The sequence below is a fragment of the Mesoplodon mirus genome (assembly GCF_964341445.2).
Source record: "Mesoplodon mirus genome assembly, chromosome: 5".
NCBI lineage: Eukaryota > Metazoa > Chordata > Mammalia > Artiodactyla > Ziphiidae > Mesoplodon > Mesoplodon mirus.
In genome coordinates this window covers 64,002,105-64,029,476 of record NC_138980.1, presented here as the reverse complement: position 1 = coordinate 64,029,476, position 27,372 = coordinate 64,002,105, and the positions used below count along the sequence as shown (strand labels likewise).

At 37.2% G+C, this 27,372-nt stretch overlaps 1 protein-coding gene and 1 pseudogene across 7 annotated transcripts in view; both read right to left on the bottom strand.

Moving 5' to 3' along the window:
* Positions 1-27,372, bottom strand: part of NR3C1 (nuclear receptor subfamily 3 group C member 1) — a 125,424-nt gene that overhangs the window by 61,294 nt on the left and 36,758 nt on the right. The gene's annotated exons all lie outside the window — the stretch shown is intronic.
* LOC309803977 (large ribosomal subunit protein uL4-like) lies at positions 18,973-20,552 on the bottom strand (annotated as a pseudogene). The gene has a single exon. The product of its transcript is annotated as a large ribosomal subunit protein uL4-like (transcript).

Here is a 27,372-nt window from a genome sequence, read left to right as displayed (position 1 = left end):
CCAGGTTGAGCTCTTGCCCCTTTAAGTACACACTCCAGTGTCAGCTTTCAGACTCTGTCCTCTGACCACATTATCTGAATTCCTGTCCATTTGTGTCGTTTTGGTCTGAGGCCTAGACCCTCAAAATACAGGTAGCCTGATAGAGTTACCCTGCACACGATTCTTTAGTATTCATCTCAAATCTCAGGACCTCCATGAAGGTTTAAAATTTTTTCCAGCTCAAAGTTATGATGATAGATATCTGTTGATTTTGCCTCACATTCTCAACTTACCTTTCGTATAGCATACTTTGGGACTTCAATTATAAGATATGAAACGTGACTTCTGATAAAACTACTGAAAATGCCCACTGAAACTATAAGCTACAACATTGACTAAAAATCAGGGCAGGTTCTAAGGTACTGTAAAACTACTTTTAAAAACTGATTTAATGATCAGATAAACTGGTATAGGTGATTCTCAGTATTTGCAGCTTCCTTATTTGCAAGTTCGCCTACTTGCTGAAATTTATTTTTAACTCCAAAATCAACTGCTCACAGTGCTTTCCTGGCCTTTTGTGGATAAGCACAGAATGGTGAAAAATTTGAGTTAATGCACATGTTCCCAGCTGATGTCAAACAAAATGACACTATGAAACCCTATGTTTCAGATCTCATACTGTAAACAAGTGTCCTTTTTGTGGTATATTTAATGCCATGTTTTTGCATTTCTGTGTTTTTTGCTGGTGACTTCCCTGTTTAAAATGAACTGTTTAGTATTCCTAAGCACAAGAAGGTTGTGATGTACCTTAAGAGGAGTGATATAGTATCAGAAAGGCTTTGATCAGGCCTGATTTACAGTGCTATTGGCCATGAGTTCAATGTAAATGAATCAGTGGTACTTACTAAATAAGGCATCTTTAAATAGGAACACACATGAAACAAGGTTACATATTGATAGGTTGGCAAAAACACTGTGAACAAAGGATCATAGAAACCTAACCCTGTATTTGTCCTGGTAGTATCTGGCTCTCAGTATTTGCTAATTCGATGTTCATTGAGAGTACTCTGGAACATAACTAGAGTGAATAATGAGAACAGACTATATATATCCATATGGTGAATACCATACACCCACTGAAAAGAATGATTAGATGAAGGGTCAGCAATTTTTTTCTGTAAAGGACTAGACAGTAAATATTATACGCTCTGTGGACCGTGTGTCACGTACTCTTTGTTTACTTGTTTTTACAATTCTTTTAAATATGTAAAAACCATTCTTGGCTCATGGCTTTTGAAGGGCCAGGTTTGGCTTGTGGGCTGTAGGCCTGCCAACCCCTGATGTAGATCTAGATGCATTATCCATACCCATCCATTATCCTTATCATTATGCATATCCATCCATCTTTCCATAAATACGTTCATGCATTTATCCACTGAATCACTCCTTCATTCAACAATTATTATATGAATATACTTTTTTTGTCAGAATATTAATTGCTTCTCCTTTTTAAAAAAATCTAAGGGCTCAATTTAAAGTTTGTATATGAATATAGAAAGAGAATGGGTTTTACTATATTGTAAATATTTTTCCACAAATACTCCTTGGATTGGCAGAGGGAAACATCCAAATAATTACTATTCTCTCCATGCATGCCATCCTAGTGAAATTTTATACAAATTCCTAATTATTGCTGAGTAACATGTGGTAAAAACTGAAATAAGGAATGAGTGGAGGGTAGAAGCTTCTTACACTCAGAAGAATTCTTCTCTTCTTAGCCCTCCCAAGTCCCTGAGAAAGGATGGAGAGTCAAAGATGATCATACTGTCTTTTTTTGGTGGTGGTGGTGGTTAAAAAATGTTAGCACAATCTTCCTTAGCTGCACTGCTTTACAAAACACCCAAGCTTCCCCGTTGACACCATTTTCCTTACGACACTGTCTGACCATGGCTACTCCTCCCCTCACAGCTTCAATCTGAGATAAAAGGCCAGGAAGAGGAATTAGAAATCTCTTCCTTCCCTCTACCACTGCTGTGACTCTCTTTACCATGACTCAGTAATCCTTTATATGCCAGAGCTGTATGTGGAATAGGCTTATCTTTCCATCCCCTAATCCTCCTTGCTAGTATTTATCATTTTAGAGGACTTTACTCCTTCTTCTAGGTCTACTTTGGAGCTTGGATATCCTTCCATTCTGTCACCTACCACGACCCATTGTTTGATGAGTCTGCCCACACCCAGGCCTCAGTTTTTTGCTTCAGTTACAGTGGTCTAAAACACAGTATTTCCTAAAACAAATTCAACTCTTCTACCTCTTATCCTGCTCCTTTCCCACATCTTTCATAGTCTTGTTTCCTTGCCTTCCAACTTCCTCTCTCTTCCTGCTCACTTTTTCACATTTATTTTTTGCATAAATACTTTGAATATTTATGAATATTTATTGAGCACCCATCATGTACCAGGCACTGGGTACATCACAGTGAAAAAGACAGACACACTCCTCTACCCTCACAGAACTTTTAGACTAATGGGAGACAGAGATAAGTAAACAGGTAGCTGTAATACAATGGGATAAATGCTAGGATAGAGAAAATGCCTGGTACTAAGGAGGGACATCTCACCCAGATGTGGGGGATCAGGAACGGGCTTGCTTGAGGATGTGAGTTTTAGCTGCCTTTGGCTACCCAGGAGGAGGAGCTGGCTAGCCAGGTGGAAAGGATATGGGGTTAGAGGTGGGGTGATGTACACACAACAGCATTATGCAAAGGCACAGAGGCAAGAAAGAGGGAAATAATAGCAGTTTGGAAAGGTTACACAATAAAAAGCTTATTGCCAGATCCTAAAAATCCTTGAAATCACGGTAAACTGTTAGACTGTCCTGAAGCAATGAAGACCTTAAGGCATTATAAACAGGGGAGTGATCTGATCATTATCTGTATGTTTGAATGCTCTAGCTGCAGGACAGAGTATAAGATCAAAAAAGGAAGCAAAAGGAAGCATGGCTTGGAATAAGTTGATGAATTATTTTGGACATGTTGAGCTTGAGAGGACTACAACTCATCCAAGAGAAGACAGTCAGTAGGTAGTTGGAAATAAGTGTCAGGAGGTCGAGAGAATGCATCTGAGCTGGAGATACAGAAAATACAGGTCCACTGCATATGGACAGGTTGTAGCCAAAGCAACAGAAGAGATAAGATTATTCAGGAAGAGGGAGAAAGTGAGATGAAGGCCTAGTTCAGAGCTCTGAGAAACTCTAAAAGGAAGAGGAACTTGCAAAGAGGAGGACAGAGAGGTAGAAGGAGGAAAACTAGAAAGAGTAACTATGTTACAAAAACCATAGGAAGAAGCCTTTACAAATAGGATCCTGGTATCTGGCATAGGGCTGGTACACAGTAGGTTCCTGGAAAGTGTCCACTAGATTTAAGAGCAAGAAGGTAATTGGTAACTTTGGAAAGATGTCAATAGTGTAGACAAAAACCAGTGATTCTCCAAGGTCAATCGGTTGCCTCATCATATCTTCCAAGTGACTCTCAACGTCTGTCCATGTATTTCCTTCTCCACTGCCACCACTCCAGTTCATGCTTTTACTACTACTTGCCTGACCTTTGTTAATGGCTCATATAACCACCTTTCTATATGGTCTCTCTTCTGCAGCTCTCCCTTCCTCAAATAAAACAAAGCAATAAATATATAACTAATCCTACAGGTGACTGCCAGAGTAATTTTTTTAAGATACAGCTTAGAGCAAATCAATCCTGGGTCAAAAACATAATGGTTCTCTACTGCCTTCAGAATAAAATCCGAACTCCTTACAGTGACACTGAAAGACTTCCATTATTTTGTACCAATCTGTGTCCAGTCATTTTGCCCACACTCTTAACAGCCCACACTCCACACACTTGACTTTGTAAAAAATGATCTTAAAATTTTTTTAACATTTTAAAAAAGTCAAGATTTTAATTATAAGCATGTAGGTGAGAGTAATTTTTTCTTTTATTACAAAAAAGGGGGATGGATGGGTCCGGGGCTATATTTACCCCGCCACCATGAACAAAAACATCTGACAGAGCAGAATTGTCATATAACTCAGATACTCCCTGTTGTGTTATGGCATGAAACATATAGCTTAAAGAGGGGAAATGGTGTTTTTTTTTTTCATTATTTTATTTTATTTTTTGGAAATGGTGATTTAAACACTTAAAAATGAATTTTATAAATACTAAACTGTTTGTAGAAAATATTTCCACCCTCTTATCAGTTCACTCGTTCTACTACATTCTCAGCTAAGTAAAATGACAAGAAATAATGGCTTTCTTTTTAAAGGTTTCCCCCTACCAATCTTGCAGAAGCTGTCCAATGGTTTGTAATTGGAAGACAGTAGTTTGTACATACTGCACTAGACCAGCAAGTGTCATAGCTTCATAACTTTCCAGTTATACCACATGCTTATTAGGAAATAATTATATGGGTCAAAAACCATTTAAGACTTTCAGACCAATTTTACTCCAAACAGATCAGAGGCCTGGGACACATCTAAAAGAGATATTAAAGATGACCTAACAGGTCAGTGGGTTTTGTTATGTAATTTTAGGCATAGCTGAATCCCTCACAACATTCCCATTCCCTTAATTTTGGGGTTTTCTTTTGTGGCTTTCTAAGATTTTGCACAATGACACACGTGGGTAAACACACACTTGATGCAATGCAGTGATGATAAAAATGCTTAGCAAAATGTTGCCCTTTTATAATTTGTGCTGCTTGCCTTGGTACTACATTACGTGGTGAATGAAATAAATGATACACAAATATAAATGCATATATAAGTTCACATATATATAGATATATAAATGAAATGATCCTAGGATCAATCAGAAGATTACTGTGCACTTTATAAATCCAATATCCCAAACAAATAATATTTATGAAAAACTTTTTCTGAGATTGGTACAGCAAAAATTTATTATTGTGAACTTAAAATTTCACTTACTAGCATGAATTGATTATCATGGACATATCTTCTTGGTTTATAGAGGAATGCCATGAAGTCTGTTCCCCTTCTGTAATTGTAATTTATCATGTTCTCAATTAGAGAAAAAACATTTTCATTCATTGCTGAAAATCTCAATATCTTCTATAACGTGTCCTTTTTTACATGCCGGGTTAATTTTTCAGTCACAAAATATTGTTAATACCTAATTATGACAGAATACTCCTATAATGGCCACCGCTATCATGTTACCAGCAATTCTCAGAAGAAATATCTGAAGCATTTAGAAGGCTTTATCAATATATAAATAACCAATCCTGAGCCCCCAAATTCAAATTTATTAAATCTGCTATTTTCTCAGCAGCCCGAGAATTTCCCACAGGATTCTAATTTGGTGATTAGCTACTTTTTACTCATCACAGTCTTTGCACCAGTTAGAAGTGATAGAACATATAATTTATATGTTACATTTTGGGGGCACACAATCAAAATAATTTGTTTGGTGCCTCTGTCACTGCTAATTTCTAGTTTAATTCAAATTAAGATAAATGTCCCGACTTCACGTTTTTTTGGTAAATTGCCATGGATACTTTTTAGAGATAACGGCCAATTTCTTAGTACTGTTTACATCATCAAATATCCTAATTTTTAACCCATTATTACAATTCAAAATAAGTAAAGCATTATTGTACGAAATGGCAAATGCTAATCCCAGTACTGACCTGCTTTCTTAGTTTTTAAGAGGAAAGGAGTTTCACATTATTTGAGTTCCATAAACTTTGGTAACAACAGAGATGTTCAAACCTAACCCTCCTAGATTTTATTCTTTCTGAAATGTTGACAGAACCATAGGGCTTATTTATTAACTTCAGTTTCATGAATGAGCTTTAGCTAGTTCCAAGAATTTCGTCATTGGTAAAATGATAAAATATTGTATGTATCTGTGCCTCGTGAAGTTTTTCTTTGGGAGCAGGTCAGTTACTTTCATCAGATTCTCAAGAGGGTTTATGGCCCAAGAAAACTTAAAAATACTGATTCAGGGAGAACTGAAACATTCACTAAAGTACACTATATGCTCTAAAAAAATTATTTTGATATTTTAACAATGAAAGAAGGACAGGCTATCTAAAATCAAATGTCTTTCTGTTTACAGCTTGTAGTTATATTAGTTTTAAATGCATTGAAAGAACAGACAGGAATTTAAGTGATCTTAGAAAGGGAAACATATGCCACCTCAATAAATGTCTCTTCACCGAAAGAAAACTTACTGATTTGTTTTAATAATCAGGGATTACGCCACGCAGTTAAATCCTACCTGAAAGACTTTCAGGTATGAAAGAGGTTTTAAACTATTTAAGGGTGAAAGATACAAACGAATGTACTACTTTATTCTTAAGTGATAATATAAGATTTTACTGTCAAAAGACACATATTTTTCTTAGATTTTAATGCTCTAATTTTTTCTTAACATCTTTATTGGAATATAATTGCTTTACAATGTTGTGTTAGTTTCTGCAATATAACAAAGTGAATCAGCTACATGTATACATATATCCCCATATCCCCTCACTTTTGCATCTCCCTCCCAACCCTCCCTATCCCACCCCTCTAGGTGGTCACAAAGCACGGAGCTGATCTCCCTGTGCTATGTACCTGCTTCCCACTAGCTGTCTATTTTGCATCTGGTAGTGTAAATATGTCAGTGCCACTCTCCCACTTCGTCCCAGCTTACCCTTACCCCTGCGCATGTCCTCAAGTCCATTATCGAGGTCTGCGTCTTTATTCCTGTCCTGCCCCTAGGTTCATCAGAACCCTTTTTTTTTTTTAGATTCCATATATATGTGTTAGCATATGGTATTTGTTTTTCTGACTTACTTCACTCTGCATGACAGACTCTAGGTCCATCCACCTCACTACAAATAACTCAGTTTCATTTCTTTTTATGGCTGAGTAACATTCCATTGTATATATTTGCCACATCTTTTTTATCCATTCATCTGTCAATGGACACTTAGGTTGCTTCCATGTCCTGGCTATTGTAAATAGAGCTGCAATGAACATTGTGGTACATGACTCTTTTTGAATTATGGTTTTCTCAGGGTATATGCCCAGTAGTGGGATTGCTGGGTCATATGGTAGTTCTATTTTTAGTTTTTTAAGGAACCCCCATACCGTTCACAGTGGCTGTATCAACTTACATTCCGAACAACAGTGCAAGAGGGCTCCCTTTTCTCCACACCCTCTCCAGCATTTACTGTTTGTAGACTTTTTGATGATGGCCACTTTGACTGGTGTGAGGTGATACCTCATTATAGTTTTGATTTGCATTTCTCTAATGATTAGTGATGTTGAGCATCCTTTTATGTGTTTGTTGACAATCTGTACATATTCTTGGGAGAAATGTCTATTTAGATCTTCTGCCCATTTTTGGATTGGGTTGTTTGGTTTTTTGCTATTGAGCTGCATGAGCTGCTTGTATATTTTGGAGAGTAATCCTTTGTCAGTTGCTTCGTTTGCAGATACTTTCTCCCCTTCTGAGGGTTGTCTTTTGATCTTGTTTATGGTTTCCTTTGCTGTGCAAAAGCTTTGAAGTTTCATTAGGTCCCATTTGTTTATTGTTGTTTTTATTTCCATTTCTCTAGGATGTGGGTTAAAAACGATCTTGCTGTGATTTATGTCAAAGAGTGTTCTGCCTATGTTTTCCTCTAAGAATTCTATGGTGTCTGGCCTTACGTTTAGGTCTTTAATCCATTTTGAGTTTATTTTTGTGTATGGTGTTAGGGAGTGTTCTAATTTCATTCTTTTACATGTAGCTGTCCGGTTTTCCCAACACCACTTCCTGAAGAGGCTGTCTTTTCTCCATTGTATATGCTTGCCTCCTTTATCAAAGATAAGGTGAACATATGTGCACGGGTTTACCTCTGGGCTTTCTATCCTATTCCACTGATCTATATTTCTGTTTCTATGCCAGTACCATACTGTCTTGATTATTGTAGCTATGTACATCCCATTCCTGGGACAAACCCCACTTTATCATGGTGTATGATCCTTTTAATGCACTGCTGGATTCTGTTTGTTAGTATTTTGCTGAAGATTTTTGTATCTATGTTCATCAGTGATATTGGTCGGTAGTTTTTTTGTGACATCTCTGTCTGGTTTTGGTATCAGGGTGATGGTGGCCTCGTAGAATGAATTTGGGAGTGTTCCTCCCTCTGCTATATTATGGAAGAGTTTGAGAAGGATAGGTCTTAGCTCTTCTCTAAATGTTTCATAGACTTTGCCTGTGAAGCCATCTGGTCCTGGGCTTCTGTTTGTTGGAAGATTTTTTAATCAGTTTCAATTTCAGTGCTTGTGACTGGTCCGTTTATATTTTCTATTTCTTCCTAGTTCAGTCTCGGAAGGTTGTGCTTTTCTAAGAATTTATGCATTTCTTCCAGGTTGTCCATTTTATTGGCATATAGTTGCTTGTAGTAATCCCTCATGATTCTTTGTATTTCTGCAGGGTTAGTTGTTACTTCTCCTTTTTCATTTCTAATTCTATTGATTTGCGTCTTCTCCCTTTTTTTCTTGATGAGTCTGGCTAGTGGTTTATCAATTTTGTTTATCTTCTCAAAGAACCAGCTTTTAATTTTATTGATCTTTGCTATTGTTTCCTTCATTTCTTTTTCATTTATTTCTGATCTGATCTTTATGATTTCTTTCCTTCTGCTAACTTTGGGGACTTTTTGCTTTAGGTGTAAGGTTAGGTTGTTTATTTGAGATTTTTCTTGTCTCTTGAGGTAGGACTGCATTGCTATAAACTTTCCTCTAAGAACTGCTTTTGCTGCATCCCATAGGTTTTGGGTTGTTGTCTTTTCATTGTCATTTGTCTCTAGGTATTTTTTGACTTCCTCTTTGATTTCTTCTGTGATCTCTTGGTTATTCAGTAGTGTATTGTTTGCCTCCCTATGTTTGTATTTTCTAGTTTTTTTTCTATAATTGATATCTAGTCTCATAGTGTTATGGTTGGAAAACATACGTGATACGATTTAAGTTTTCTTAAATTTACCAAGACTTGATCTGTGACCGAAGATATGATCTATCCTAGAGAATGTTCCATGAGCACTTGAGAAGAAAGTGTATTCTGTTGTTTTTGGATGGAATGTCCTATAAATATCAATGAAGTCCATCTTGTTTAATGTGTCATGTAAAGCTTGTGTTTCCTTATGTATTTTCATTTTGGATGATCTGTCCATTGGTGAAGTGGGGTGTTAAAGTCCCCTACTATTACTGATTGGGTCGCTGTCGATTTCCCCTTTTATGGCTGTTAGTATTTGCCTTATGTATTGAGGCGCTCCTATGTTGGGTGCATAAATATTTACAATTGTTATAACTTCTTCTTGGATTGATCCCTTGATCATTATGTAGTGTCCTTCTTTGTCTCTTGTAATAGTCTTTATTTTAAAGTCTATTTTATCTGATATGAGAATTGCTGCTCCAGGTGTCTTTTGATTTCCATTTGCATGGAATATCTTTTTCCATGCTCTCACTTTCAGTCTGTATGTGTCCCTAGGTCTGAAGTGGGTGTCTTGTAGACAGCATATATACAGGTCTTGTTTTCGTAACCATTCAGCCAGTCTATGTATTTTGGTTGGAGTGTTTAATCTATTTACATTTAAGGTAATTATTGATATGTATGTTCCTATTACCATTTTCTTAATTGTTTTGGGTTTGTTTTGTAGGTCTTTTCCTTCGCTTGTTTTTCCCACCTAGAGAAGTTCCTTTAGCATTTGCTGTAAAGCTGGTTTGGTGATGCTGAATGCTCTTAACTTTTGCTTGTCTGTAAAGGTTTTAATTTCTCCGTGGAATATGAATGAGATCCTTGGTCGGTAGAGTGATCTTGGTTGTAGGTTTTTACCCTTTCATCACTTTAATATGTCCTGCCACTCCCTTCTGGCTTGCAGAGTTTCTGCTGAAAGATCAGCTGTTAACCTTATGGGGATCCCCTTTTATGTTATTTGTTGTTTTTCCCTTGCTGCTTTTAATATTTTTTCTTTGTATTTAATTTTTGATAGTTCGATTAATATGTGTCTTGGCATGTTTCTCCTTTGATTTATCCTGTATGGGACTCTCTGCACCTCCTGGACTTGATTGACTATTTCCTTTCCCATGTTAGGCAAATTTTCAACTATAATCTCTTCAAGTATTTTCTCAGACCCTTTCTCTCTTCTTCTTCTGGGACCCCTATAATTTGAATGTTGGTGCATTTAATGTTGTCCCCAAGGTCTCTGAGACTGTCCTCAATTCTTTTCATTCTTTTTTCTTTATTCTGCTCTGCATCAGTTATTTCCACTGTTTTATCTTCCAGGTCACTTATCCGTTCTTCTGCCTCAGTTATTCTGCTATTGATCCCTTCTAGAGAATTTTTCATTTCATTTTTTGTGTTGTTCATCATTGTTTGTTTGCTCTTTAGTTCTTCTAGGTGCTTGTTAAACGTTTCTTGTATTTTCTCCATTCTATTTCCAAGATTTTGTATCATCTTTACTGTCATTACTCTGAATTCATTTTCAGATAGACTGCCTGTTTCCTCTTCATTTGTTTGGTCTGGTGGGTTTTCTCCTTGTGCCTTCATCTTCTGTGTATTTCTCTGTCTTCCCATTTTGTTTAACTTACTGTGTTTGGGGTTTCCTTTTCACAGGCTGCAGGTTCGTAGTTCCCATTGTTACTGGTGTCTGCCCCCAGTGGGTGAGGTTGGTTCAGTGGCTTGTGTAGGCTTCCTGGTGGAGGGGACTGGTGCCTGTGTTCTGGTGGGTGGGCCTGGACCTTGTCTTTCTGGTGGGCAGGGCCGTGTCCGGTGATGTGTTTTGGGGTGTCTTCGAACTTAGTATGATTTTATGCAGCCTCTCTGCTAATGGATGGGGTTGTGTTCCTGTCTTTTGTTAGTTGTTTGGCATGGGGTGTCCAGCACTGGAGCTTGCTGGCTGTTGGGTGGAGCTGGGTCTTAGTGTTGAGATGGAGATCTCTGGGAGAGCTCTCGCTGACTAATATTACATGAGGCTGGGAGGTCTCTGGTGGTCCAATGTCCTGAACTTGCCCTCCCACCTCAGAGGCTCAGGCCTGACACCAGGCCAGAGGACCAAGACACTGTCAGCCACATGGCTCAGAAGATAAGGGAGTAAAAAAGAAAGGAAAAAAAATTTTTAATAAATAAAATAATTAAAATAAAAAAATTATTAAAATAAAAAAATTAAAATAATAAAAAAAGAGCAACCAGACCAATAAAGAAATCCACTAATGATAAGAAGTGCTAAAAACTATACTACGATAAACATAAAAATCAGAAACAAGTCAGTTGCAGAAAGCAAACCTCAAGTCTACAGTTGCTCCCAAAGTCCACCACCTCAATTTTGGGTTGATTGTCTATTTAGGTATTCCACAGATGCAGGGTACCTCAAGTTGATTGTGGGGATTTAATCTGCTGCTCCTGAGGCTGCATGGAGAGATTTCCCTTTCTCTTCTGTGTTTGCACAGCTCCTGGGGTTAAATTTTGGTTTTGGCCCCACTTCTCATGTAGGTTGCCCTCAGACTTCTGTTCCCACCCAGACAGGATGGTGTTAAAGCAGTGGCTGATTGGGAGGCTCTGGCTCACTCATGCCAGGGGGAGGGAGGGGTACGGTAGTTATAATTGGAATGCGGGGTGAGCCTGCGGTGGCAGAGGCCAACACGACATCGCAACAGCCTGAGGCGCGCCATGTGTTCTCCCAGAGAAGCTGTCCCTGGATCACACAACCCTGGCAGTGGCGGGCTGCAAAGGCTCCTGGGGCGGGTAGTGGATAGTGACCTGTGCTTGCACACAGGATTCTTGATGGCTGCAGCAGCAGCAATAGTGGTTCATGCCCATCTCTGGGGTCCGAAGTGATAGCCACGGCTCACACCTGTTTCTGGAGCTTGTTAGGCGGTGCTCTGCCTTCTGTGGGCAGACAGGGAAGGAATCCCCTCTTCTCACGCACAATGGTCTCTTGCCTCTTAGGCAGGTTCAGAGTTTTTCCTGGACTCCCTCCCAGCTAGCTGTGGCGCACTAGCCCTCTTCAGGCTGTGTTCATGCAGCCAACCCCAGTTCTTTCCCTGGGATCTGACCTCCGAAACCTGAGCCTCAGCTCCCAGCCCCCGCGTGCCCCAGCAGGTGAGCAGACAAGCCTCTCAGGCTGGTGAGTACTGGTCAGCACTGATCCTCTGTGCGGGAATCTCTCTGCTTTGCTCTCTGCACCCCTGTTCTGTGCTCTCCTCCGCGGCTCCGAAGCTTCCCCCCTCCACCACCCACAGTCTCTGCCCGCGAAGGGGCTTCCTAGTGTGTGGAAACTTTTCCTCCTTCACAGCTCCCTCCAAGGTGCAGGTCCCGTCCCTATTCTTTTGTCTCTGTTTTTTCTTTCTTCTTTTGCCCTACCCAGGTACGTGGGGATTTTCTTGCCTTTTGGGGAGTCTGAGGTCTTCTGCCAGCGTTCAGTAGGCGTTATGTAGGAGCTGTTCCTCACGTAGATATATTTTTGATGTATTTGTGGGGACGAAGGTGATCTCCACGTCTTGCTCCTCTGCCATCTTGAAGGTCCCCCCTAATGCTTTAATTTTTAAAGTAAATTTTAATTTAGACAAAATATCCTTCATCCAATTTCCAAGTAAATAAAGATCTACAAAAATCTTTCAGAAACCTTCAGATCAATAATTTGATTCCATAAAACTGTTCTAACCTTAATAAATAAAAAAAAAACTAACCACAAGCATTTCGTGAATTGTGGATACAGTATAATAGAATATTCAAGAACACCATTAGGCCTTGGCTAGTTTTTCAATAAAAAATTGTACAGAGTTCAGGAGCCTCCACTTTTCATGCAGGGATGACTCTCAGTATAAAAATCTACAGAAATCTTTTAGAAACCTTCAAATTAATAATTTGATTCCACAAAACTGCTCTAACCTTAATGAAAATTAAAAAAAACTAACCACAAGCATTTCTTGAATTGTGGATACACTATAATAGAATATTCAAGAAGACCATAGGCCTTGACTAGTTTTTCAATAAAAAATTGTACAGAATTCAGGAGCCTCCACTTTTCATGCAGGGATGACCCTCAGTTGGCTTAGGTGGTTAAATTATTCACCAGCTCCAAACAATTGCTTTGGGCATAATACATCTTTAGAGGAAAGGTTAAGTTCTTTCCCTCTTTCCAAGATATTTTTTGGGTTTATCTTATGTAAGTAAAAAAAATAAAATGATAAAAAAACTCAGTTTTTTATACAACATTTTTTCCCCAAAATAGTGTTGGCCAGTAAATTAAATTCTTTGAAACTAGGTCAGAGAAGCTCCCAAATAGAATCCCAAATAGACAAGGTGAGGGCAAGCCAATTCGAAAAATTTCTTTTAATATTTAAAACTGCCTTTTAAAACTTATCATTGTTACGTGAGAGGTATTCAGATCCAGTGAAATAGTACTGATAAGTTCCATGGGATTCCTAAAGATCTTGTAAGCCTTGAAAGATCTTATGAGGTACTTAAATCAGTATAGTTGTGCCTTTTTTCCCTGTTTAAAAGAAGCGGAAATGAATAAGTTAAAAGGCATTTTCCTAACCCTGACTGCAAATCACAAGCTTGAGGCTGCTTGAAGCCAGCTGGCGTGGTGCCCATTTACAGTAAGTTGTTTACTCGTTGTCGACCAGTCATGCCACAAAGAATGAATGCCTACAGACAGAGTCAGACTGTCTTTTCAAGACAGAGCAATAGAGAGGTTTATAAGCTTTATTAAATTCTTAGAGGTATTACTTTTAATACTGCTGTAAAATATTATAATCCAGTTTCCATAACCTCAGCGTTTTAAAGTCAAATAATTGCCCCTCAATAGACAATCTTAAAATAATAGTTTATCAGTGGAATGAGTGGTGTCCTCTAATCATTTTAAGTACCTTTTAAGTATAACTTTTAAAGGCTACAATATCTTAAAATGGATTGGAACTTAATTAGACGGAAACCTTTAAATACACAGTGTTTTTAGCATGCAGATTGAGAATAGTAAAAGAAACAGAATGTCCAGAGGAGGAGTAAAAAACAGAAAAAATGAACTCTCATTAACAAGAGAGACGTGGGTAAGAATAACACGATGATTCAAACAAGTGATTCCTGGTCTGCCCTCAGAAATCATGTTTGCTACTTGGCACTTGGAGAGCCTCTTCCCACCCACACTGGCTAGTTTAGGGAAAACCAGGTAGTAATAATAAACCTTTTTCTTTTGGACCAAACTTGTCTACTATCGCTGTTCCCTAAATGTCTCCCCAAGGTTACCTGCCATCATTGTTATCAGCTGCCATTGAAAAGTTCAGAACATATCTTTCACTCAGTGTGTTCAATGAATGTTAAAATGAGTGACAGACATAAAAAGGGAATGTCTCATCAAATAATCCTAGAATCAAGTCACCAACCATTTTGAACAAACCCCAGCTCAAAGGGCCCTAGGAACCAATAGTACTTTTAAAGCTGCATATCTGGAGCAAAAAGATGACCAAACACAGAAATGATAGATGCCTTCAACAGCCTCTGTGGAAAGAGGACGAAGCTAGTAAGACCACAGAAACATCCAAAGCTAACTACTATAAAACAGAAAGCACTATTATTACTTGGCTTCTCTGGCTTCTTCCTTATATGCTTCTTGAGTCAATTTTTCAGTAGGTTCTAGAGACTTACTTACACCTTTTACTATTAGAGGACCCTAAACAAATCATTTCATGACAGACATTTTCTGGTTATCTCAGTAATTTTACCTAATTTCCAAGCCCAAATGGCAGAGTGAATCATTTTATTAAATGTAGGATTATGTAGGCCCTTGGAGCTAGTATGGGTTGTTTTTTGTCTCTTTGTTTCTCCATGTTCTAAGTCCGTTATGCCCAGTAAATTCGGAGTGTTAGTTACTGCAACCTTTGGTCCTATGATAATAATTCTTCTGTCACGTCTTTAACTTTTTTGTGTTTCTCAATTTCCATTTCTTTAAAAAAAATCATGTGCAAATTCTATCAAATAACTTACTAAATTATCCTATACTACTTTCTAAAAAAAATTAGGGGTGGGGGGTTTAGTGTTAATGATCATCATACTTAGGTTAAATTTCTCTTTTAGGAGCCCCAAAAGAGAGAGAACATAGAGTACTGGGACTAGTTACAGGTCAGAGTACATGTTATTTCTAAGATCTCACTAGGGTGTGAGGTCTGAATTAGACTTCACTAGGTAAATAAAATCAAATTCTATCTTTGTTACAATAGTTAATACCTGGAAAGGTGCCAGATTCATGGCCTTGGGAATTATATAGTTTATAAACAGGATTTCAAAATAATGATGAGGCAAAAGTGGTACTTCCTCACTTCCTCAGTCACTTCTAAACCCAAAGGGCTAATAACAATCATCAACTATTCATTAGATAGGTTGAAAGTTTTATTTTATATGGGTAATGTATTTCCTAGTACATTTTCTACAGGACAGCAAGTTGGTTTGTCAACACAATGATAAGTAGCCTGGTAATAAGATTATGCATAGTACTGACAAAATTCAAATTTAATAGGTTGATAATTAAATATAATTCTTCTATAAATAGTTCCATTTTTCAGATAAATTTCTAACCTCACTTTCCCTTTCAATTTTAACCAATGAAAAAAACATAAATAAAAAAGTTTTGTTTAACAAAACAACTCTATTCCACACAAAATTGAGCATCAAAGCATGAGAAAGCTGAAACTGAAGGAAATCAAAAGATGTACATTTTACCTATTAAGTGAAAAATAATTCTATAATTAAAAAAATTTTAATGAATTCTATAATCCTCATTTTAGAGCTGAACGAAAGAAGGGCAATGTAGGCACTACAAATAGGGTAATGAACTACAAATAGGGTAATGCCATGGGCTTTTTTTCCTCCTTTTCTTCACCTCCCCCGCTATTTTTTATATAAGTTTTTCAGAGTAGTACCTTCAAATTAGCATTTTTAACACTCGATAAAAAAGAAAATACTGTGGTAATATATTAGTTGTCCTCACTGAAAAATACATACCTTCATAATTGTAATTTAATTGTCTCTTATATTTAAGGTGGTATGTATTCCTGAGTATCATCTCATCTTCCCCCAAGCCTCTCCTTCCCTTAGATAGTTGTTAGACATCCAGAACTAAAAGTAGTTCTGAAATTTTGGTTAATAGGTAACCAAAAAACCTGAGGTAAGCAAGAAAAAACTTTAAGCAGATATTTTCTTGAATATCTTTTTAAGCCAAATGAATAGTTCTTTCATCTGAAAACAGCCGAGTTAAGATGCCTTGATCTTTAGGTTATTATGTGCTACTGAATAGGAAATTTATTTTCAGTAAAGTATGTCAGGATTTGGCTGAATGGGGCTGGGCTACAAGAAAATGAAAGTAGACATCTCTTCTCTTTGCATCCTCTCTTACCAGCAGCTCTTCCCATTCCCCACCCCAATAAACAAAACATTTATAGAATTGTTAAGTTTTGTTCTTTTTACTTCTTTATTCACCCTTTCAAATATTTTGCTGCCATTTTCCAAAAGACATTATTATTTAACATTCAGTATACAGAGAATTCTCCATCAGAGATGTTTTTTCTTAATCATATCCAGTGAGACTCATGTTAGTTCAGCAGTGGACAGGTCACAAGAGGACATGAGAAAGGAAGAAAGGCTCTGGGACACCTGCATTAACAGCAAGTATTCCACACGAGTAAATGATGTAATTTTGAAGAGAGATAGCCTTAATGTCATTTTGATCATGAGTCATGAATATCCTAGCATCCTCTGAACACTTTAGCCATTACAACCGTCTAATATCTGGTACCATTAAATATTTCTGAAAGGAATACTACTGTGTAAATGTTACCAAAGGAGCCTGAACACAAGAACCTCGTAACTCTGCTCTTTGTAGTTTTACCTGCTTTAATCCGTTTCCCTAAAACAAGAGTTTTCAAGCCCTTAGCTGCAAAATGCTTCATTTAAAAAAGTAACCCTTATGCTGAACCCCCAACACATAAAACAGGTAGAAGTGATATTATACTGATAAAGCATATTTTATACAAAATCATAATACTAATCTATATAGGAAGCAATCAGATCAGTGAAGCTGTTTTGCTGAAACCAGTAAAACTAAAATTGGAATGCCAGGCTTACCATCAAACTTGTATTTGTATTTAAACAGAGTTTGGAAACCACTGCCCTAAAACTTCACATTGTCTCCAGTATCAGCCCCAAGCCTCATTTCCAAACCTCTATCAAACCTTCTTTTCCTTATAAAAATAAAGCCAGAACTTTAACAAGGCCCACCAAAATCTGGACTGTAGCATATCTCTCACCAATTTCTTGCAGGAACTGTCATCCAGTCGGTACGTTTTCTCAGTGTCCCTCAATATGCCAACTTAAATTCCTTCATTCATTTACTTAACGTATATGTTCTGAGTGCCTATAATGAATCTCTAGATTTTTGCTTATTCTGCCCCTTTTTGCCTTAGAATCTTCCTCAATGATCCTCAACAAAAGCTTTCTCCTCTTATTTCCCAAAGTACTCAGTGACTTCTGCCACTCATGAATTCTGAAGTGATTGCCTTTATTAGTTAATGGGCCACATGGTGTATAGTCAATACTAATAGAGAAATGTACCAAAGTACACAATTGTTTCCTCGGTTTGGATTTTTAAAAATCAAGCTTTTATTTCTACTAAAGAAAATAAAACCACTTTTGAATTTCAAAATTACAGATTTGAGTTTCATATATTTTATAGGAAAAAGCATACATGAATGCATAGTTTAATTTAAGTGGTATGTGTGGTTTCAAGCTTACTCTGTTGAGTAATTAAAAATTTAAAAGCCACAGTGACACTGTGAAAAGCTTACTAGCTTGCAAAAGAAAAGCCACATTTTTCACATACGTGATTAAAGAATAATTATCCAAGGTATTTTTTATAGCACAATATTGGATCAAAATTTTGGAATATAAAAAATTTTTTGAAATATACTAAATGCATGAGTTCTAATCTCTGCCACTAGTTGCAAACTTAGTAAAACTACTTCTAGTATATTATATATGATTTGGTTTTGAAAGATGTTTAGATTTTTTTCTCTGCAATTTTATGTACTATCAAGCTATTTTTTAAAAAATTGGTAAAAGATGCCAGCCTTGTTTCAGAGAGGACTTGAATCACCTTTAAAAGATAGGTAAAATTCAAGGTGGTAATTTTAAAGAGGGTGAAGTTTTCAAGATCATCAATTACATTTCTATAGGAGTAGCTTACTAGATCACTGTTAAATTATTTAGAAACAAAATATTCAGGATACTCTCAGACTTTTTCTTTGCTGATTAATTTAAGACTAATCTAAAATTTACTACTGCCACATAAAACGTCAATATAAGAATAAAGAAATTTACCCATATTTAATCACATAGTTGCCAAAAGTGGTACTAGGCTTTGTCTTACCTGTAACATACAATGAAACATTAATGACATTGCTCCACCTACTGATGTTTCTTTGGTTTCTGTTATCTCATTAAGGGACCCCTGTAAAGCAACTGATAAATAGTAAGCAGAGTGACTTCCAAGTTAAGCACACAGCCTAGCTCTACTGTAAACTGTCTCCACTATAAACTGACAGCTACTGCTGTACAGCACCTAAAAAGTTTTGTCTAGAGTCTATCCAGTGAAAAATAAAAACAAACAAAGCACACAGAAGTTACAACATACTGATTACAATTTAAAATAAGTTAAATACCCCACAGAAGAAGGAATGGGGATGAAGAAAAATAATCGTGTCGCAGAACAATTCTGGATGGACCATTTTCCTTTCAGCAACTGGAGAGTAGTGAATATTTATGTTGAAAACAGATTAGAGCTGTTTATCTAAACTCAGTCAATCGCTTTCTTTTTTGATGGTTAGATTAAGCTAGTTTTATTGACTATAAGTAGGAAGCACTGCTGAATGACAGAAGACAAACTAGGCAGCAGCGATACAGGAATTAATGTCACTGGATTAAAACCTTTGGATTATGGCATAATTAAAAATATTAAATTTTAATAGAATTAGAAAAGGAAATGAAAGGTAAGTTAATTGGCAAAAGTCTTCTATCAGTTATTTCCCAGATGATGGAGAGTCTTTTTTTTTCACTTCCTCTTTGATCAGGTCTTTATTCAAAATCAGCTGTCCAAAATGATTTGACCTTTACAGAATAAACAAATTTAAGTTTATGCAGCAGCCTTCTTTTCCTCTCTTGGTGGGTTTCTTTTCTGTGGGCTTCTTTTTAGTGGGCTTCTTTTCAGCTGCTGGTTTCTTGGTCACTGCAGCCTTTTTTCCCCACCAAAGCCTTCTTTGGTTTCTTCAGCTTCTTAACCCAAACAGCCTTCTTTCCTTTCCCACCACAAGCTTCTGGCCTGGAACCTCCTTCTCATCTGATTTGGCTTCTAGTGCTGCTGCTGCCCTATCCATCTGGATTTTGTGGTTCTTGGCCTGGCGAAGAATGGTGTTCCGGCTCATCGTCTTTGCATATGGGTTTAGCTTCAACATGATTCTCAGGTTTTTCAGTGGATTCTTCTTCAGGACTCTGCGATGAACTTTCTTGCATGGTGCCCAGAGGGCTCTTTGGATCTCTGGGCTTTTCAAGATTCTGCTAAGGTGTGTGTTGAGCATCTTGTGCGTGGGGAGGTTGTAGCTACTCTTGAGGAGGCAGCTTTATGCCAAGTGCCATACAGCTCCTCTAACTTGGGGGAAGCACTTTCGGTCCAAATGCGTCCCACACGCCCACTAGGAGCAAGTTTCAAAACGTTCAGTTTGCTTACATTAAGCAGAGTAATTCCAGGGATGTTTCTGAAGGCCTTGATGATACCACTGTCCTCATTATAGATGATGCAGGGTCCCCTGCGCTGGATACGGCGACGGTTTCTCATTTTGCCTTTGCCAGCTCTCATTCGCTGTGAGGCGTAGAACTTTTTGATATCATTCCAGCCCTTAAGTTCCTTCAGAAGCAAAACAGCCTCCTTGGTCTTCTTGCAGTCTTCAACTTTATCTTCAACCACCAAAGGAAGTTCTGCAACTTCCTCTATACGTTGACCTTTAGACAGGACCAGTGCTGGTGAAGCCGAGGCAGCCAACGCAGAGCAGATGGCATATCGCTTCTGCATTGTATTCACTCCGTGGTGCCAACGTCGCCAGGTCTTGGTTGGCCCAAACACGAGGCCCCCACGACACATATTTCCAAAAGCACCCTGGCCAGAACGGTGAGTGCTGTCACCTCGAACCCTGGGAATTCGAGCCACAGCTCTGCCAGTACCCCAAGACTCAGCACTGGTTTGATGACCTGCTAATTCACTGGCAGCATAGAGCTGTCTGTTGTTTTTGTGCAAGCTGATGAACAAAGTTCACAATATCTGGTTGAATGGGAGCCTTGAACATAGCAGGCAAAGTGACATTTTTGCCAGATGACCCCCCCTTTTCAGAGTACACTGATATCAGTGGACGAGCACACGCCATGGTGGGGAGAGGAGAAGGCCACGCTCCCCTCAACCCGGCGGCTCCCACAGGAAAAGCCGATGGAGAGTCTTGATTCGGTGATAAATCAAGCATTCCCTGTTTCTATACACAATGCTTTTTAAAAATCATTTGTGATAAGTGAAAAGACATGTTTTACAAGGGGGTGTGGGGATGAGGTGGGTAATGTCCTATTCCAAGAAAGCTGAAGTATACTACAGAATCCCTAGTTGTACTTCATTCTAAAGATACCATATTCAGTGATATATTTCTATACTTCACACATGTTCTCTGATTTTTCCCCCCTTTATTACTGAACGAAAAGTACACCTGATTAAGTGCAAGGAGCACGCAGGTAAAGCCAGAGATTGACTATTTGGTGCACACTCACAATTTCTATCACTGTCCTAATTTTTTTTTTTTTTTTTTTTTTTTTTTTTTTTTTTTTGCGGTATGCGGGCCTCCCACTGTTGTGGCCTCCCCCGTTGCGGAGCACAGGCTCCGGATGCGCAGGCCCAGCGGCCATGGCTCACGGGCCCAGCCGCTCCGCGGCACATGGGATCCTCCCAGACCGGGGCACGAACCCGTATCCCCTGCATCGGCAGGCGGACTCTCAACCACTGCGCCACCAGGGAGGCCCCTAATTTTATTAAATATAGAAACCCAACATTTTAATCCCTAAATCAGCACCATAATTTTTTCTATTTTCAATTAATTTCACTAAATTTACATAAAAATATAATATAACAAATGGCATTTGAAATAAATTTTAAAACCCTAGAACTCTTTCTTCAAAGAAAAGCTTCAATGGAAATAAGGTATGTAATAAAACCTGGGTAGGTTTCTCTGTGTTAGACCCCATCTCCTGGAGTTACCACTATAGTTCATGACAGTTCTTCAGAGTAGTCTGAAAAACACTACTAAATCAATCAGTTGCTCAAATACCACCATACAGATAAAGATGACACTACTACTGAAACTTTCGGATGGTGGGCAAGTACCACCATAGAGTGGCTTGAAATGTTTGCCAGCAGCTATAAGAATTTTCTAGGTTTCCCAAGAAAAGCAGTTTGGTGGAAAAGGCATAAATATGTACTTTTCAAACAACTGCAACTTCTTTACAAAAAAGCTCATTTGTTCCAAAGTTGAACTTGTGACAGTTCAGGAACACTTGTGTAGTAGCCAATATACAAGACGATAGATTGTAAAGTTAAGACCAACAGTAAAACAGTTTGCAAGAGCTCTAATGCTGGCTTTTGGCGAATATGGATTCATTTTCCAAACCAAAAGGCCATAATAGTATTTTCCATTATTCAGAATTGGAGAGACTTCAGAGAAAAAACATTTGGGTTTTACAAAAAGCACTTTTAATATAAGAGAGTGAAATTAGCATTCTGTAATGACCTATATGGAAAAAGAATCTAAAAAGGAGTGGATACATGTGTATGTATAACTGATTAACTTTGCTGTACAGCAGATACTAACACAATGTTGTAAATCAACTACACTCCAATAAAAATTTTTAAAAAGAGAGTGAACTTAGCAAAAATGGTGGAATAAGGAACTCCAGATTCCACCCCCCATAGGAGCAAAGAATAAGAAGGCACAAACGGTCAGAACCAATGTTTTTGGAACCCTCAAAGGCTTGCAGCACCCAGACAATGCTTATTCCAACACCCACCCCACCCCGAGCCCCGCCACTGATTCTTGGTTAAGAATAGCAAACTTTGTGGTGTTTTTTAACTTACCCAGTCCCATCCCCTACTCTCCCGCTTAGCAGTAGTCATGAAAATAGCAGCCCACATTCCTAGTACCAGAGGTAGTAAAATGAACCTTATTTGCAAAGAATTCTAATTATTTGTTCTGACCATTCTGGTGGCTCCCTAGAAGACCACCTCAAAAAGAGTGTCTTTATTTTGCCTAACTCAGACCTGGCTCAGTGCTAAAGTGCTATATTTCAGCAGTAGGGGGCATGGTTGCAATGTGTGGCTGGGGGTAAAGGATTTGTTGGCAATGTTCATGCTAATGTCTTAGTTTGCTGTTGCTTGAGGTGATGGATAACAGTTGGGGGCAAACAATAAACTAACCAGAAAGCTTAGAAGGAAAGTCTGGAGCTTTGAAAAGGTCTGAGATATTCTGGAAATCTAGAAGGCCAAATGCATGGCCTCAGGAAAGATCTAAGAAGGCCCTAGGATTTCACCTTCTATTGACCTTGAAGCTCTATGGAAGCTGGAAGTAAAGGCTAAGGCAGAATTGTAAACTCCAGAGTTAAAGGCTCACCCTGACACACACACTGAGCCCCTGGGCAAAGGTTGGAAAATTTTATTGTTTCCAGATATTTGATAAAACCACTATTCAATCATTAATTGACACTAAGCAAATGGAACAGAGTCTTCAGGGTCCACAATGGACAAAGAATACAACCTTTACAGAATTAGTTCAAACAGTCACTAGACAAACAACATCTACAATACACATCGAAAACAACAAACACTGCAAAGGGGGAAGAGGTGCCATATTGTAATATTTGAAATATCCAGTTTTCAAAAAAAATTACAAGGTATGCAAAGAAATAAAGTATGGCACATGCACAAGAGAAAAGAATAGAAGCTGACTGAGGAAGCCTAGATGTTGATCTTTCTAGACAAAGCTATTTTAACTGTGTTCTATGACATAAAGTAAATTATCTCTAAAGAACTTAAAGGAAAGTTAAAAACAAAAATGTGTCATTAAATTGAGTAGATTAATAAAGAGATATTATAAAACTGAACCAAATGGAAATTTTGGAGCAGAAAAGTATAATAACTGAAATGAAAAATTCACTATTGGGGCTCAAAAGCAGATGTGAGCAGGCAGAAGAATCAGTAAAGTTGAAATGGAAAAACAAACAAACAAAAACACCAAACAGAGGCGCAGAGACCTGTGGGACACCATGAAATACACCAACATATGCATAATGGGAGTCACATAAGGAGGAGAAAAGGGAGCAGCAAGAATATTTAAACAAATAGTGGCCAAAAATATGCCAAATTTTATGAAAAATATCCAAGAAGCCCAACAAACTCCAAAAGAATAGACGCAAAAAGATCCACACATAGGCACATCATAAACTATCAAAAGCTAAAGACAGAATCTTGAAAGCAGCAAGAAAGATGCAACTCATTATGTTCACGTGATTCCTAATAAGACTAACAAGTGATTTCTCATCAGAAACTATGCAGAGGCAGGCCAGAAGACAGTAGGATGACATATTCCAAGTGCTATAAGAATTCAGAGTTACTCAAGAATTCTATATCTGGCAATACAATCCTTCAAAAATGAAGGAGAAATTAATACATTCCCAAATAACAAAAACTGAAGCAGCTCATCATTAGCAAACCTGCCCTCCAACAAACGCTAATGGGAGTTCTTCAGGCTGAAATGAAAAGACACTACACAGTAACTCAAATACACATGAAGAAATAAAGTACACAAGGAAAGGTAACTACATAAGTAAATGCACAAGACAGTGTAAATGTATCTTTTGTTTATAACTCCTTTTCCCTTTCTTATTGAAAAGACAACTGCATCAACAGTAATTATAAATCTAGGGGGACAGGCACACAATATATAAAGATGAAATCTGTAACAATAACAGACAATCTAATATAGAGATATATAGAGACTATGTAATCTCCAGGGCAACCAGTAAGAAAATAACTCAAAAAATAGAGTAAAAGAAATGACATTTGTGGGGAACCTGGTGCTAAACCATTCGTAGACGACCTGCTTCTGGGTCGGGGTTTCGTACGTAGCAGAGCAGCTCCCTTGCTGCGATCTATTGAAAGTCAGCCCTCGACACAAGGGTTTGTCAAATAAGAAAAAACAAAAACAAAAACAAAAAAACAAAAAAAACCAACAAAAAAACAACAAAAAAAAAGAAATGACAAGCGAATTAAAATTATCACACTAGAAAACTTTAATACAAAAGAAGATAGTAATGGAGGAACTAAGGAACAAAAGAGTCCTCCTTGCCAGTAACTATATTAAATATCAACAGATTAAACTCTCAAATTAAAAGGCAGAGGATGGCAGAATGGATTTAAGAAAATGATCCAACTATATGCTGTCTATAGAGACTCAGATTTAAAGACAGATATAAACTGAAAATAAAGAGATGGAAAAAGATATTCCATTCAAACAGCACACACAAGAGTGGCTATACTAATATAAGATAAAAGAGACAACACAAAAATTGTCTCCAGAGACAAAGATGGACAGTGTATAATGATAAAAGTGAATAACAAATATAAACATATATGCACCAAACAACAATATAAAGCAAAACCTAGCAAAAGAGAAATAACCCAGTAATACTAGCTGGACATTTTAATACCCCCACTTTCAATAATAGAACTAGAAAGAAATTTAGCAAGGAAACAGACACTTGAACACCACCCTATAACAATTAAATCTAAGAGACATCTGTAAAACACTCCAAAAGAAAAACACTACAAAAGAATAATATTAATTCTTGTCAAGTGCACAAGGAACATTCTCTAGGATAGATTATACACTAGGCCATAAAACAAATAAAATTTAAAAGGCTGAAATCATACAAATTATGTTCTCTGACCACAACAGAATGAAGTTAGAAATTAATAGAAGAAAATTCAGAAAATTCACAGATATATATAAATTAAACATTCCAAATAATTAGTGAGTTAAAGAAAGAAAAAAAATCACAAGGGAAATGAGAAAATACCTTGAGATAAATGAAAACAAAATATAAAATATACCAAAATTTATGGGATGCAGCAAAAGCAGTGCTAAGAGGGAAATTTATAGCTGTAAATGTTTACCTTATAAAGAAGAAAGAACTGAAATCAATAGCTGTATCTCCCACCTTAAGAAACTAGAAAACGAAGAAGCATAAATAAAGGAATAATAAAGACTAGAGTGGAAATAAATGAAGTAGAGAATAGAAAAACAATAGAAAAGATCAACAAAACCCAAAGTTGCTTCAGTGAAAAAATCAATAAAAACTTTAGCTAGATTGACCAAAGGAAAAAAAAAAGAGAGAGAGAAGACTTAAATGACTAGAATCAGAAATGAAAGTGTGAACATTACTACTGACCTTAGAAAAATAAAAAGGATTATAAAGGAATACAATGAACAACTGTATACCAACCAATTAGATAACCTGGATGAAATGGACACATTTCTAGAAACTACCAAAACTGTCTCGAAAAGTAACAGAAAATATCATAGACCTATAATAAGTAAAGAGATTAAGTTAGTAATCAAAAAAATTCCAACAAAGCCCAGATGGCTTAGCTGGTGAATTTAACCAACTGTTTAAAGAAGAATTAGGAACAGGAGAGGAGGGAACACTTCCTAACAGTCTGAGGCCAGTATCATGATATCACAGCCGGACAGATATATTACAATGAAACTACAGAACAATATCCCTTATAAAGATAAGTGCAAAATCCTCAACAAAATACTGGCAAACTGAATCTAGATGCCTACAAAAACTGTTATAAACCATAACCAAGTGAGTGTAATCCCAGGAACACAAGGTTCGTTCAGTGTATGAAATCAATTAATATAATAAACTATACAAGAGACTGAAAAAAAAACCACATAATCTTCTCAATAGATGCAGAAAAAGTGTTTGACAAAATCCAACACCCTTTCATGATAAAAATACTTAAACTAGGAAAAGAGGGAACTTTTTCAATCTGATACAGGATATCTATGAAAAACCCACAGCTAACAACATACTGAAACTGAAAGTTTTCCCTCTGAGTTCAGAACCAATACAACATGCCCACTTTCACCATTGCTATTTAGCATTACACTGGAGGTTCTAGCTAGGGCAATTAAGCAGGAAACAGAAGTAAAAATCATCCAGATTGGAAAGGAAGAAACAAAACTATTTCTACTTTGAAATGACAGGATCTTATGTACAGCAAATCTTAAAGAATCTACCCAAAACACTTACTAGAGCTAATAAACAAATTCAGCAGTTGCAGGATACAAAATAACACATCAGTTGCATAGCTATACCGTAGCAATAAACAATCTGAAAATGAAACTAAAAACAAACACAAAAAACAAATTTACAACTGCTTCAAAAAGAATAAAATACTTAAGAATACATTTAACCAAAGAAGCACAAGAGTTCTATACTGAAAACTACAGAACACTGTAAAGAAATTAAAGATCTACACAAATGGAAAGATATCATGTGTTCATGCTGGAAGACTTTAATATTGTTAAGATGGCAATACACCCCAAAGTGATCTATAGGTTCAATGCAATCTCTATCAAAATTCCAACTGCCATTTTTTGGAGATGGACAAGCTGATCCTAAAATTCATGTGGATTTGCAAGAAACACAGAATAGCCAAAATAATTTTGAAAAAAGAACAAAGTTGGAGGGCTCATATTCCCAATTTCAAAACTTAGTGTGTAAAAATAGTTAATAAAAACTGTGTGGTACTGGCATAAAATCAGGCATGTAGACTGATGGAATAGAACTGACTGTCCAGAAATAAACCCATATATTTGTGGTTGGTCAGTTGATTTCAACCAGGGTATTGAAATCATTCAATGGAGACATTAGTCTTTTCAGCAAATAGTGGTGGGACAACTGGGTATCCATATGTAAAAGAATAAAGTTTGATCCCTACCTCATACTATATACAAAAATTAACTTAAAACAGATCAAAGAGTTAAATGTAAGTGCTGAAACTATAAAATTCTTAGAAGGCAACACAGGTGAAAAATCTGTGACCATGGATTAGGCAACTTTTTTTTAAAGATATGACAACAAAAGCACAAGCAAAGAAAAAATAAATTGGACTTCATTAAAATGAAAAACATCTGTGACTCAAATA